This window comes from Macaca fascicularis, chromosome 3 (genome assembly GCF_037993035.2).
Source record: "Macaca fascicularis isolate 582-1 chromosome 3, T2T-MFA8v1.1".
Classification (NCBI taxonomy): Eukaryota; Metazoa; Chordata; class Mammalia; order Primates; family Cercopithecidae; genus Macaca; species Macaca fascicularis.
Window position 1 is genome coordinate 88,473,250 of NC_088377.1, and position 15,112 is coordinate 88,488,361.

At 39.6% G+C, this 15,112-nt stretch overlaps 1 long non-coding RNA gene across 1 annotated transcript in view; it reads right to left on the reverse strand.

Annotated features, from left to right (window-relative positions):
* Nucleotides 1-8,414, reverse strand: part of LOC135970166 (uncharacterized) — a 31,404-nt gene extending 22,990 nt beyond the window's left edge. Inside the window, exon 1 of the long non-coding RNA XR_010585687.2 lies at nt 236-8,414. This is a non-coding gene — a long non-coding RNA (uncharacterized lncRNA). The remainder of the gene's footprint in view (nt 1-235) is intronic.
* Between the last annotated feature and the right edge of the window lie 6,698 nt (nt 8,415-15,112).

Here is a 15,112-nt window from a genome sequence, read left to right on the forward strand (position 1 = left end):
ATGTTTTTTTTTAAATTATGACACAGTTATATGTGGGTTAGGGGTAGTGGTATGCTAGGGCTGGTTCATCTTGGATCGTGATGAACTGATGATGTACATCCACACCAAACTGTGTTCAGTGACATCACCTTGGTTGCCTAAAAGCAGCCATGGTGGAGGGATGCATTACAGAAATTTACAAATGTTACCAGTTAGAGCCTCCCCCGACACCTCAAATGGGTCACTAAACATTTACCAGCACAACGCCACCTGGGTGGCTCTTCTGCACATCTCTGCCCTAGGTGGACTCAGGGATCCCGGCTCATTCCATTACGTGGCTCTGCCCTCTCAGGGTCCTTCACTGTGAGCTGTGAAGAAGAAAAGAGAGAGTATGAAAGGTTCTACAGGACCTTTTGTAGGTCAGGCATGAAAGTAGCATTCTTCATCTATTGGCCAGAACTTGTCACATGGGCTCCCTTAGATGCAAGAAACATGAAAAATGCCACCCTTCTTTGTATACATCTCTTTAGGACATTTTAATTCTGTCCCACTGCTCTATGTTGGCACCAGAACTAAATTTTGTCATTATGATGCTTCATATTTTGCAGACCAGTTTCTCCCTTCTTTATTCCCCCTCCAATATTTTATTTGCTATCTTTGCCTATTTCTTCTTGCAGATTGATTTTAGAATTCATTTGCCAAATTCAAGAAAAATATTCAACTTACAGTTTATTTAAATTGCACTGAGTTTATAGATTTGGGGGATAAGATAGACTAGTTGATCTATATATTATCCCAATAAGTTAACTCTAATATTAAATAACTCCTTAATTCCTGTAATTAAATTTCTTAGATTGTGTTGTATTATTCTTTTAACATACTATTGAAATTGAACGGGTATAATGTGATTTAGACTTTTTACATGTAATTGACAAGTGCATTTGGCTTCTAGTCTCAGTCTCTCTCTCTCTTCCCCTGACCCCTTTTATTTCATTGTCAGATTTTACTATTAGTTAAGAAAATTAATTGAGAATTGACTCATCCTTTTCTATGCATTACAGAAATTCAAATGGCCTGAAAATTAAGTTCCTTTAAACCATCTGACACTGTTTTCCAACTTTTAAAATGTATTGCATAGTTTTTGGCTTATTTCTTTTTCTTCTTTCTGAATCACTTCTTTTAGTAATCATAGTCTTAAAAATAATTTCTTCAATTGATATTTTCCAAATTATTAGCATAAAATTGATCACAGAATTATGCTACGGTAGAGGAGTGGGAAATTGACTAGGAAAGGACACTTTTAAATTTTAAAAAAAGTTTTTATTTTGATTGTGGTGGTGTTTATGTGTTGTATACATTTGTCAGAACTCATTGAAATTTATACTTGAAATCAATGCAGTTTATTGTAAACAAACTATCAATAAAGTTGATTTCTTTCAAAAAGCCTTTTTAATATTTGGTTATTTTCAATGTGTTAGTCACAAGTAAAATATAGTTGTGTGTTTTAGCCTTTTGTGGTCACAGTAAGAAGACTTTCTTCTTTCATTTGGTAAGAAACGGCTGTGACTCATTAGCTCTTCTCAAGCACCAACTATATAATGTATATATGCAATTGATATATAGTCAACTAGGGTGACCAACTATCCTGGTTTACCAGGGATGAAGGGATTTCCCAGGATGGAGGACTTTCATTGTTAAAACCAGGAAGGTCTTAGGCAAATGAGGGAAGTCCCAGACAAGTCAAGATGAGTTGGTTACCCTAGGTATATAGCTGAACACACTTAGCATTTCTTATAATATACAGTAAATGACATATTATATAGCAAGAGGAAGTAAAGAGACCTAGCATGAACATAGTCTCCACAGCAGATAGAATTTACCAATTAATTTTTAAATGATATAAGAAAGTTTTGATAAATGATCTAATTCTGGTACTAGTTATGGACCTTGAGAACTAGGGTATCCACATTGCTAGTTTACCATGGTAGCTACCCATCATCTCTCAGTGTCCTGAGACTATGTTGGAATCTACAGAATCTTCCTGGCTCTGATCTACTGTTATCAGAAACACCAAACACTTAACAAAAGTGCCAAGTCACTGGACCTATGGGGTTAGTTCATTTTGAAAACGGAACTGGACTTTCTACCAAGAACCAGAAAAATGTTGAAAACATAAAACAACAAAAATCTGTGGTGTGTTTGTAAAAACCGAGCCTCTGACCCTGATCTAAACCAGACTGTTCTCCTCCTGGCTTCCTCCCTTTTTCCTTTAATTAAGCTAACTGGAAGGGCAAGGCTTTCATCAGACCAAGACGACAATCTTCCTACCCTAATCTCTAGGACAAAACAGAGAATCTGGTCTGGAATTGAATTTGAAATATTAACGAAAAATGCCTACCAGCTTAATGTTGTCACTGTCCTGTGTTTATTTTTCTTTCTTTTATGTCTGATGTCAAGGAGAAAATAATGTCATCTGCTGGAAATTTCAGCATGTTTGCATTTTGAGATAATTAAAATGAATGGTGGAGGGCCAAACTAGCACCAAACAATCCCTGTGATTCCCATGTGCGTAAAACATTCTGTAATGACTTTCACTTAATCTGTGAGCCTGGCAGGCTGCCCCAAACCACCTAGATCCAAACTAGATTCAAGCAGCAAAGTTTGCTTTTCAAAAAGAAAAATTTATATGCTGGAAGTTAGAAATTAGGGCATCGGTAAACTAGTTAGGCTCTGCAAATTGCTTTATCCATTTGGGGTTTTCCTCCATCTCTGTTTCTTCCTTTTCCAGCTTGGATGGCAGGACTTCTAATACACATGGCAATGATGTTGCACCTCACAGCTATTGGAAAGGCAAGTCTTCCATAGGAAAGGGCAGAAATGAATTTTCCTTAAGGATCTGTAAACCCAGGAAACTCAGCTCTGAGAGATCATCTGTGAGATTCATTCAGTGAGGAAACTCAGACACAATGGTCATTTGTTGTAGGGCAGGTAGTAGTTGACAGGATGTTTGACTTTTCAATAGACTGTTTTACCAACTGTGTAACAGTCAATGTGATTCATCTGTAAGAATCTCTTGCTTAATATCTTTTAGTAACCTCTCATCATCCACAGGGTAAACCCCAAACTCTAAACCCCTTGGCATGAAGCCCAAGACTTTTTTTTAAACTGGGGCATTTTCCATTTTCTAGCTTCATTTTCCTACTGACCATCCCATATATCACAGGCCATAGCTATCAAATACCTTGTAGTTTTCTGAACACATGGCGCTGTTCTGGGTACAGAACAGCTAAATAGTCTCCCCACTGTTTGGGAAACTCCTAAATCACTTCATGAATGATCTAGCACTTTACATCTGGTAGATGCTCAGTATATTTGCTGAATAAATAAATTTTAGAGCTTAACTCAAAAACTGCTTTTTTTTTTGACTCCCTACATGAAATAAGGACTCCATTTTCTATCTTTCCAAAAGTCCCTGTATGTGCTTTAGCATGTTGGTTCACAACCAGGTGAGATTTTGCCTCCCAGGAATATTTGACAATGTCTGGAGATGTTTTTGGTTGTCACACTGGGAGGGTGCTACTGGCATTTAGTGGGTAGTGGCCAGGGATGCTGCTAAACATCTTACAATGCACAGCATAGCCTTCACAAGAAAGAAATATCCAGCCCTACATATTAATAGTGCCAAGATTGAGAAACTCTGTTAACAGAACTCATCTTTTTAGAATAGTCATCTCGGGGGACATCTGTCTCCTTTGTTAGACAGCAAACACCTTGATGTCAGGGTCTACATCTTAATTATCTTTCCATTCCCACTGCTTAGCATCATGGCTGACATGTGGAAGATGCTCAGTGAGTGTTGAATTAAAGAAAAAAGTGATGATGCACCATACAAGTGCTACGTAAAGTGATAATTCTGTAAGAGATTATGAAACATAAAGATAGGGCTAGTTAACACATGTGACAACCTGAATTATAAACTCAAAGAATCTCCCAGTTTCAAGGAAATGGCATCTTTTCACTTTTTCCACTCCAAAGGGATTTCTTTACAATGGTTCCTCACTTTGCCAGCAGTGCCATGTTGAGAGGTACCTTCTGCCTTGGGAGAAGTAGCTTCTACATCACTGCACTTTTTTCAGCCTTAAAAATCACACTAAAGGCTGACATTCTATTTTCATGCCAACTCTCAAAAGCATGGTCTCATTGTAATTGGTGTCAGCTACAGCATTTCAGAATGGCCCATAAATAGTTCCTATTTGGGAGCTTTTGGAACTGCTATTTTGATACCTCCTTTATGTGTATTCGCTTGGATTCCAGCCATTTGTCAGGGAAACCATTTGAAAAGGCAATTTGAAAGCCCACCCACATGATCCCAGCACCTCTTTCTTTTTGCTGATGGTATTAGACTAAAATTGGTCTGATTTTGACTTTACCCACCCCTCTGACTAAGTGACTAGATTATGTTTAGAGTAAGAACTCAAAGAAAAATGATCTAACAGAGAAGTTTGTGTTTCACAGGATCCTCAGCAAGAACCTCCTCTTTTCATTGCAATTCTCTCATAAAATTGTATTTTGCTTGGAAACACTGCAAGCAAATTATGGTCAGAGCTGATGTTTGTCATAATGAAAATGTGAAGGGTATGATTTTCATTTAAGGGTTGTACTTTCAGAAGTGTCCAGGATATTTAGGCAGAACCACCCTGCCTTGCTGAACATTTGAGGTGGGATTATTCTTACCAACCAAATAAAAGCATACACAATTCTGTTTAGATTCCCATGAAAATTCTCACAGTGGTAAAATTTTTCCATCTTTTCCTGAGAGAATTTTGCCCAATAGTCTTCTTGAAATGTGAATTATTACATTGAAAATTACATATTTGACTTAATAACATAATTTACAAAGCTTAATGAATATGTTTCACAATAGCACTTTACTTCATTAAAAAAATTAACAAACACACTTTGGGAGGCCGAGGCAGGCAGATCATGAGCTCAGGAGATCAAGACCATCCTGGCTAACATGGTGAAACTCTGTCTCTATTAAAAATACAAAAAACTAGTCAGATGTGGTGATGCACAACTGTAATCCCAGATACTCGGGGGGCTGAGGCAGGAGAATCGCTTGAACCCGGGAGGTGGAGGTTGCAGTGAGCCAAGATCATGCCACTGCACTCCAGCCTTAGTGACAGAGAGACACCATCTCAAAGACAAAAAACAAAACAGCAACAACAAAACATTAACAAACAATTTGCTGTGATTTGAATGTTTATCTCCTCTAAAACTTACATTGAGATTTAATTGATATGGGGTTTTTAAGAAGTGACTAGGTCATAAGGGCTTTTTCCTCATGAATGGATTAATGACATTATCAGAGAAGTGGGTTAGTTATTATAAAACTGAGTTTGTTATAAAAGTGAGTTTGGCCCTATTTCCTCTCTCTGTCTTGAGTGCTGGCTTCTGCCTTTCACCCTTCTGCCACGAAATGACCCTCACTAGGTGCTGGTGCCATGCTATTGGACTTTCCAGACTCCAGAACCATAAGAAATAAATTTCTTTATGAATTACTCAATGTGTGGTATTCTGTTATAGCAGCAAAATTAACTAAGGTATAAAATTGGTACCATTAAGTGGGGTTATTGTTATAACAAATACCTGAAAATGTGGAAGCAGGTTTGGAATTGGGTGATAGGTAGAGGCTAAAAGAGTCTGGAGGAGCTGGCTAGAAAAAGCTTGTATTGTTGTAAGTGGAAAGTTAAAGACAATTCTGGTGAGGGTCTGAAGAAGTGAATGCTAGGGGAAGTCAGAATTTTCTTAGAGATTACTTAAGGGTTGTGACCAAAATGTTGATAAAAATATGAATAGTAAAGGTGATTCTGAAGAAGTCTCAGGTGTAACTAAAGAAGAAGGTATTGGAAACTAGAGCCAAGACAATCTCTATTATAAAACAGCAAAGATATTGGATGAACAATATCCACGTCTAAGGACTTTATGGAAGGTGAAGTTTAAGAGTGGCAAACTAGGATATGTGATAGAAGAACTATCTAATCAGCAAAGCCTTTAGGCTGCTGCGTGGCTACTTTTAACCACTTATAATAAGATGCTAGAGGAAATGAATAATGTAGAGACATAATTTATAGTTGAAGGGGAAGTAGAAAATAAATATTTGAAAAATTTGCAGCCTGGCCATGTAAAGAACAAAAAAGCGTTCAATGGTGTGTCCACACAATCATTCACAAAAGAGATTTCCAAGAACAGAAGGAAGCTGGATGCTATTCATCATGACCATTGGAGAAAGACTCTGAAGGTATTTCAGGATTCTTTGAGGCTGCCCCTCCCATCCCAGGCTCAGAGCTCTAAGAGGGCAGAGGTTTTGGGAGACAGGTTCTGGGTGCCCTCCAGGCATTTATTGCCCAGAGTGCTTCAAGTCTCTGCTTTCTGTATCCCAATGTAGTGCTCCTTGGCTGCCCCAGATAGTGGCAGGAAGCAGTCAAATGCCTAGGCAGATAGGGGCGGGTCCCTTGTGAAACCCAACCTTCGAGCTGAAGACAGTTTAAAGCCTGAAAACCAAGCTACGAGTCTTGGATAAATCCACAGACTGGATTGAGAACGTCTCTTCCCATTTGGCATGCTTTCCTCTAATTAATCCCCACCCTTCACCTGTGTTACATATAACTACCCTTCCCTAATTGTTTTTTTGCACTGTCATGTCCATCTTTGAGGAGTGCCTTTGTTTTAGCCCTTTTTCCATACTCACAAACCAATCAGCACACACTCCCCCATTCTGAGCCCATAAAAGCCTAGTACTCAGCCATACTTGGGGGCTACTTGCCTTCAGGTTGGGGGGACTACCCAACTCCAGGAAAGGTGCTGCTGTCTTTGGGTTTCCTCTCCACAGAGAGCTGTCACTCAATAAAACTATCCACCCTGCTTGCCCTCTGGTTGTCAGCATAACCTCATTCTTCTTAGATGTGGGACAAGAACTCGGGACCCTCTGAACGTGGGTGTGAGAAAGACTGTAACACTGTAGCCCTCTGTCCTCCACCAGGTGGCCACTCCAAGTGACAGGAAGTAGCAGTGGGGCTGGGCACACCCAGGAGCTGCTGGTCTGAGTGGAGTGATGGGACTGAAAGAGCTGTTAACATGCCCTTATCCACTGAGCTGTGGATGGGGGGGAATAATACGCCCTGTGGGGCTCTGGGATGTCTGTGAAGTTTTTGGGCACCACCACATTCCCTTCATCCAGATGCCAGCACCCAAGGCAGAAGCAGGTCATGGCATGCCCGGCTCAGCCACATCCCTGGCCCATGCCTGGCCTCATCAGATCATGCAAATTCAGGCCGAAGCACAAGCCAAGAGCAGCCTGCTGGGCCCAGTGGGCAGGCTACCTCCTATAGCAAGCCTGGAGCCTAGTGAGGCCCTGGGCAGGGTGTCACTAGCTGCAGAGGTCTTCAGCTGGTGAAGTAGCACCAAAAAAATCCTGCATCTCTGTCATTCCAGAAAAGGCAAGTGGTAAGCCTTGGTGGCACCCATGTGGTGCTAATTCTGTAGGGACACAGAATACAAGAGCTGTGGGGGCATGGGTTTCTCTAGCTAGATTTCAAAGAATGTTGCAAATAGCTTAGGTATCTAGGCCAAAACTTTCCACAGGCACAGAGTAAAGCCATCACAGAGAGTTTGCACTAGGGCAGTGCCTAGTGGAGCCATAGATGCGGCACCACCCCTGAGGCCACAGAACTGTAGAGCTGCTAGCATGCAATGCCACCATGGGAGAGATAAAGGCACAAGACTCCAATTCTAGAAAGCTGAAGTGTGAGCTGAGCCCAGCAAAGCCATGGGAACAGGGCTACCGAAGACCTTGGGGGCCCAGTGTATTCACGATTTGGAAGTGCACTGATGTAGTCAGTGAAGATTATTCTCCAGCCTTAAGACTTAATGTTGTTTTCTCTGTTGGGTTTTGGACTTCCTTGGGATCATTTACTCCTTTTTTCTCAACTATTTCTTTTATTTTTGGAATGGGGATGTCTATTCTGTGCCTATACCACCATTTTATTTTGGAAGCATATAACTTGTTTTGATTTCATAGGCTCACAACTGGAGGAAATTTGCCTTAGGGTTAATCATGTCTTCAGTCTCACCCATATTGGATTTAGAGGAAACTGGACTTTGAACTTTTGAGTTAGTGATGAAAGAAGTTAAGATTTTGGAGGCTATTGGGATGGAATGAATGTATCTTGTATGTGGGAAGAACATGAGTTTTGGAAGGCCAAGGGTGGAATGCTATGGTTTGAGTGTTTGTTGTCTCCAAAACTCATGTTGAGATTTAATTGATGTGGAATTTTTTAAGAGGTGTTGAAGTCACGAAGGATCCGCCCTCATAAATGGATTAATGCCATTATTTCAGGAGTGGGTTCATTATCATGAGACCAGATTTGTTATAAAAGTGAGTTCAGCCTGATTCTCTCTCTCTGTCTTGCATGCTGGCTTCTGCCTTTCACCCTTCCACCATGGTGTGACCCTTGCCAGTTGCTAGTGCCATTCTCTTGGATGTTCCAGCCTCCGGAACCATGAGAAATGCATTTCTTTTCTTTACAAATTACCCAGTCTGTGGTATTCTGTTATAGCAGCAGAAAACAGACTAAGACAGTTATTACATTGTGTTACAGTTTGCAAACAACAGAAGAGGATTCAAAGAAGCATAATACTTGAAATGTATATTATAGCCAAGGAGCTTTGATAGGGACCAGAATGTATAGATGCAAAAGACTTACAAAGGGAGAATGACTGCGCAATTGGCAATGTTATTTAAATGGTAGCAAAATAAAGAGTTCAAAAAATGAGGACAATATATGTGCAGATGAAAGTTCTTAAAGAAGCTTTATCAAAGACATAGAATAGACAAATTCACTTTCATATCCTTTTCTGGACTCCCATGGTGCTTTTTTTTTTTTTTTTTTAAATTACGGAACTCTCAGAACAGTCATATATTGAATTTGATTATTGTGTGTCTTCTCGATTCTCTGACATCATCAGCTTCAGGAGAACAGAAGCTGGGGCTACCCATCTGTGTATCTCCAAACAAATAGTGCAGTGTCTGCTACAGAGAAAATTTCTACAGTGGTTAGTTGGGGAGAAAGTGGCAATTACTCATGGTGTTACTTTCTTATGGACACTGGGCAAAAGTGCCCACTATAATGATATAAAAGGAAAACCAGGCCGAGTGCAGTGGCTCCCACCTGTAATTCCAGCACTTTGGGAGGCCAAGGTGGGCGGATCATTTGAAGTCAGGAGTTTGAGACCAGCCTGACCAACATGGTGAACCCCCAGTCTCTACTAAAAACACACGAAAAAATTAGCAGTGTATGGTGGTGCACCCCTGTAGTCCCAGCTACTCGGGAGGCTGAGGCAGGAGAATCACTTGAACTCGGGAAGCAGAGGTTGCAGTGAGCCGAGATCGTGCCAGTGCACTCCAGCCTGGGTGACAGAGGGAGAATCCATCTCAAAATAAATAAATAAAATAAAAATAAAAGGAAAACAAGACACCAAAGAATTTATTGTATTGGATAGTGTCAACAGATGAGGCACAATCAGTTGTAGATCCACACATGTGACTCAACATCATCCAAATTGTTTTGCACTATAACAAAATCCAATTGCTTTTGTCCCCTTCTAGAGTTATAAAGGATAAAAATTTGACCTGGATGCCCACTTAAAATCATTATTTAGTTTTATTCTCCCATCCACATTCTTAAAATGACTAAATTCAAAATAATTTAACAGCCACATTAAAAACTAAATCAAAATCCGCAAGTCAACGCCTGCATCTCTTTCTTCATGGCCTAATTCACAACCTCTTTTGAGTCCGGAATTTACTCCAGGGCAATTCTGCAATGATTCTGTACTTAATGGTAGTTTGAGATCATTATTCATGCTCATGAATTGCATTGAATTTACACATAAATTGTACTTGTCTAATTTTGTAATTATTGAGAAGAGGTAATCTGGCGACATCTTAATCTAGGAAAAACATCTCAAACCCTTTTGCACACGTTTTACATTTGGCATAACCTAAAACACATTTCCCCACAAAACTTTTTCCCTTAACTCTTAAGCCCCTGAGTATTTCAATGGAAACACAATAGTTTTTATCTGGATTCATTTACACTCTCATTTACTCATCAGCATGGTGTTTTGTAAGAGATATTTAATATTCTCCAAGAGCCCTTTTTTCTCTTGCACATTTCAAAGTTTTTCCTGTAGGAAACACTACGTTCCAAGCCATAAATTGAATCTGAATCCAGAAAACAGGAGTTGGGGGAAGCCATAAATTCCAAATGAGTTCCAAGTGGCACTGATTTTAACTGCCCATTATGTGTATAATGTGGTTACCGAAATGAGAACTTAGTGCACTGAGTGAAGAAGACCTTTTACATTTGGTGGCATTAAGTTTGCACTAGTGCAGATGCTTAGGAAAGAGGAACGCTTATCTTCCCTCTGACTGTGTTGACTGAGGAAAAAGCTTATTTTTCAGGAAACAGGTGTCACAACTGACAAATCCTCTCTGGGAGTAATCAGCTTTCCACAGAGTGACTTTCTCCTACTGGAAGGCAAGGGCCAACACGATGAGTGAGCTGCCTGTCACAGTGGCTGAGGGGTGCTCCCACTCAGGAGGCACTAGACAGTACTATAGCAGCCCTAACCCTTCCTGCACCTCATTCAGGATGAGTGGATTTCTTTTCATTGCAGGTATTGAAAACCAGCTTCAGTGAGTTATTTTTTAAATACTTTTTTTGGAAGGATACAAGAGCCTTCCTTAGAATTCAAGGAAAAATGGAAAATCCAGCTTCTTAAGACAGATGGCCAAGGAGACAGTGTCAAGGAGGCTGGGTAGGCACTCAGACAATGTCTAACAATACTAATCAGTGCACACTAATAATTCACCAACTGACCACCCTCCCAACACTTTCCTTACTACCTAGCTCCTGGCCTGCTCTCTATATTCTTCTTCTCTTCAAGAAGGAGTTTGTGGCCACCCTATTTTCTTTAGTTTTAAAAATTACCTTAATTCCTATAACTGGTTATTCGTCTGTAGAGAGTTGACCATATTATTGTTACTTACAGATTTTACATTAAAAACTTACTCTTACATAATTGTTCATGGTGTTCATGGTGTCTTCTGAGACACCAGGGTTTTTTAAGTTATCGGTTTCTGTAACTGACTCACTCTGGTCATGAAAGATGAGCCTTTGTGTACCACAGTATGAATCCAAATATTCCAACCTGAATGCTTATAATTGTTGGATCTGTGTGTGCATGTGTGTGTGTGTGTGCGTGAGACAAGCACATCCCGACACCTGAGAAACCTGGCTCAAAACAGATAAGCTGATTTCTGTCTTTTAAATATGTATTTGTTTATTTACAGACAGGGTCTCACTCTGTCACCTAGCATGGACTGCAGTGGTGGGATCATAGCTCACTGCAGCTTTGGATTCCTGGGCTCAGACGATCCACCCAACTCCCAGTTCAGCCTCCCTAGTAGCTAGGACTACAGGCACATGCCACCTTGCCTGTTTTTATTTTTATTTTTTTATTTTTTAATTTTTTTTTAGGTAGAGATTGGGTCTCATTATGTGGCCCAGGCTGGCTTCTTTTAAATAATTTAATTTCTAAACAAAAACACACTTTAAAAGTAATTGGTCAATACATTTCCCCAAATACCTGTCTGCGAAACTAACATAATTGTTACCTAATGTATAAAGTCATAAATTTACCTTTTAAAAAAATTAACGGGATATTTTCAAAAATTGTGGATGGGAAGTCAGTCTATTTGGACTATTTACATCCATGCATTTTAAATCTGGTAAATTTCTGCTGGAATTTCTAGGTAGCCAAATGATGCTGAAGGCAAGGTAAAACTTACTCTTTGCAACCCAGACCTTGTAAAAATCTTATCCTACTTCTAAGAAGCAGATCTATCCAAGAACTGCAAATAAAATGCAGCCTTGTTAAAGGCAGATCCTCCAGCCACGCTATTTATTGGCCAGCTCACCAATATGAATGCAAAGTGCTCGTTTTCAGGAGTCGTCATGTCCACATTCTTCAAGTTGAAAAGTCCTTGTAGACAGGAAAGTCACTAGTGTGTTCTTTCTCTTTTCTCTGATTTTACTGAGTCAAAAGAAAAACCTCTAAACAGAGCTTGCTTTAATCATCTGCCAAACACGTGGGTCCAGGGTTTTCCTCCAAGGGGAGGAGGTCTCCCAGCCAGCCCGAGGGAATAACGTTACCCACAAGGAGCAGACAGTACACTTCAGCAAGCACCTTCTTCTCAGGTATACACAGGCTCACATTTTTTAACATCGAGAAAGACAGTATTTGAGAAACAGAAGCATCGACAGCAAAGAAGTGTGCAATTGGTAGAGGGCATTGGGCAATATAGTATCTCATCTATTCTCAATACGGTGCCACAGTTTCCCACAAATTAACACGGGTCTGAAAGAAATCAGGTTGTGGTCAAATAAGAATTTGAATTTAAAGTGAATTAAAATGTATTTCTTACCAATTATGGCTTTTTGCATAGGAGCTTTAAAAAAGATAATGCGGTTTGAAACTGCTTACTATCATAAAACAATCAAGTGAAGGGGTCTTTAGAGAGACATCAGCACTGCACCCTCGTTTAACAGATGAGGGGTGTAGAGAATTGAGTTTCCCAAATGGCATGATTGTTATGTGGCAGATTTCAGGCTAGAATTGGACTTTATAATTTCCAATGGTTTTCTCCAGTTTCCTTGGAATTAAAGTGTGAATTCTGATTTGAGGATTGATAAAAGCCAATGGGCTATTTCACCATTGATGCTGTCTGTGTACTCTTTGTGTACTGAGATTTCATGGAGGTCATGAAGAAGTGGAAGAGAATTTCTGCCCTAACTAATGTGTGAACTAAATCACAATAACAGGAACCATCACCCACAGAAAGTGTGACTCTAGATAATGCTTTGCATTAAACGGTATGAATAAATCTCATTAGTGCTTTATATGTACTTCTATTTGAATATGAAGAATAGTTAAATATGTGTACAACTAACCATGGAAAAAGGAAGTCATTTTCTCAGGCTTAGTTTCCTTACCTGTATTATTGGGAAAATACCAGCTACTTGTGATAAGGAAGTTTAATGAGGTAACTTGTGCACGGCATCTAGAACTGTGCCAGGCACCCAGTATGCACTTCATGAATCTTGATTTCCTTGAGGAATATTAAAATCTTTCTACCTTTTGTGACTTCAGGTCCATTTGAATGAGATAGGACAAAAATTCACTTGTACACAAATAGCCTAGAAATAAATTTGAGGACAGTGGTTGAGAATAAGCATTCAGTTCTTACTTTTCTTTTTCCTTCTCACATAACCACACAAATTCAGATCTACAGCCCGTTATGTGCCAGCCTTTTATGAGGCTGGCTCTCAGCTTCATTGGATAAAAACATTCACTCCATGTTCTTCAGTTCTTCCTTCGAACACCCACTGCCCTGGGTTGAATCACATCTCCCCAAATTCATGTCCACCAGCAACTTGTAAACGTGATCTTATTTGGAAATAGGGTCTTTGCAGAAGTCATCAAGTTAAGATGAGGTCGTGTTCGATTCACTTGGGCCCTAAATTCAATATGGTTCTTGTCTTCCTAAGAAGAGAGAATAGAAATACAGAAGGGACAGGGGGAAGACAGCTATGGGAAGACAAAGACAGATATTTGGATTTATGCTGCTACAAGCTACGAAGTGCCAAGAATTGCTGGCAACTACCAGGAGAGGCAAGGAAGGATTCTCTCCTAGAAGTTCCAGAGAGAGCATGGCCCTGCTCACTCCTGGACGTCAGACTTCTAGGCTTCAGAACTGTTGTTTTAGGCTATGCCTAAATTTTGTGATGATGTGTTACAGTAATCCCTGCATACAAATGCACCTGCTCACAGGAAGGTCCCAGAGTTTGTCAATGACTATATAGCCCATCCTCTGCACCATACCAGTTAGACAGAAATTCCCTTAGTAACCCTCATTCCAGCCTAAATATAGCATCTGGATTTCTGTAATCTACACCATCCCTGGTATTTTCTTTAGAGAAAGAATGTTGAAAAGTGAGGTCACCTCCAGCATCCTTTCCAAGGGCCCAGGCTTATCTTCTCCTCTTGAATGTCACCACACAGGCTCTCTCTGGGCTCAAACAAGTTCCTGGTCCTAATGAAGCAGAGAACTGCAAAATCCAGAAGACCCTGGAGAAATATCATTAGTGAGCAATTCATGGCAACTGGGAATTTCAGGCAGGAAAATGGTTATGGTTAATTCACCTTGTGGATATTAAAATGGGTTTTAGGATTTGGGACTTCCCTATCTGAACTTCCCCACTGACCCCATCCTACAGTGCATGTGCATAAGACATGCTGTGAGAAGTGGTTTCTATTCACTGGAGTGCATTTCACCTCCACAGGATTTTTCAGTTAATGTTGGACTAAGCATGGATGTTTGGACTTAGGTAAGTGTGACATATTTGGCTTCATTCGTAGTGTTAACTTTGGAATGCAAAGGGTAGTGTATCAAAATATAAAATAAACATCTTCAAGGTGTTTTTGTGGATTCTTTCATACTGCAAAAGAAAAACCATTTGCCTTCTGGGGAATTGAACTAAATTCTAATCTACTCTTTAAGACTACAATGCTGAAAACAAAAATATGAAGGAAATTAAAACTTCTTATTATTACATTGATTCGTAAAAACGTTGTTACTGGCAATTGATTGGGACTTGAAGCCTTCTTCCAGAAAAAAAGGACTTGACTGTCAGACCTGTATTAGGTTCCAAACCTCAATGCCATGCATTTGTACTATTAAAAATTGTTTCAATGACAAAAAAAGAAAAAAAATAAATTAAAAAACCTCTTCAGAATTTACTGAAAGTAAAAGAGGTATTCATACATAAATATATAAATATTAATCAGTATATTTTGTTGGGCTTTTCCATTCCAAATGTCACTCTATTGATAGACTGTTGCAATAATCTTCAAATGGAGTCTCTGTCTTTCTTCATCCAAACTGTTTTTTCAACAAACAAAGCTGTGTGTAGCTCTGAGCTGTAATGGAAAATTCAAAATTGTAGAA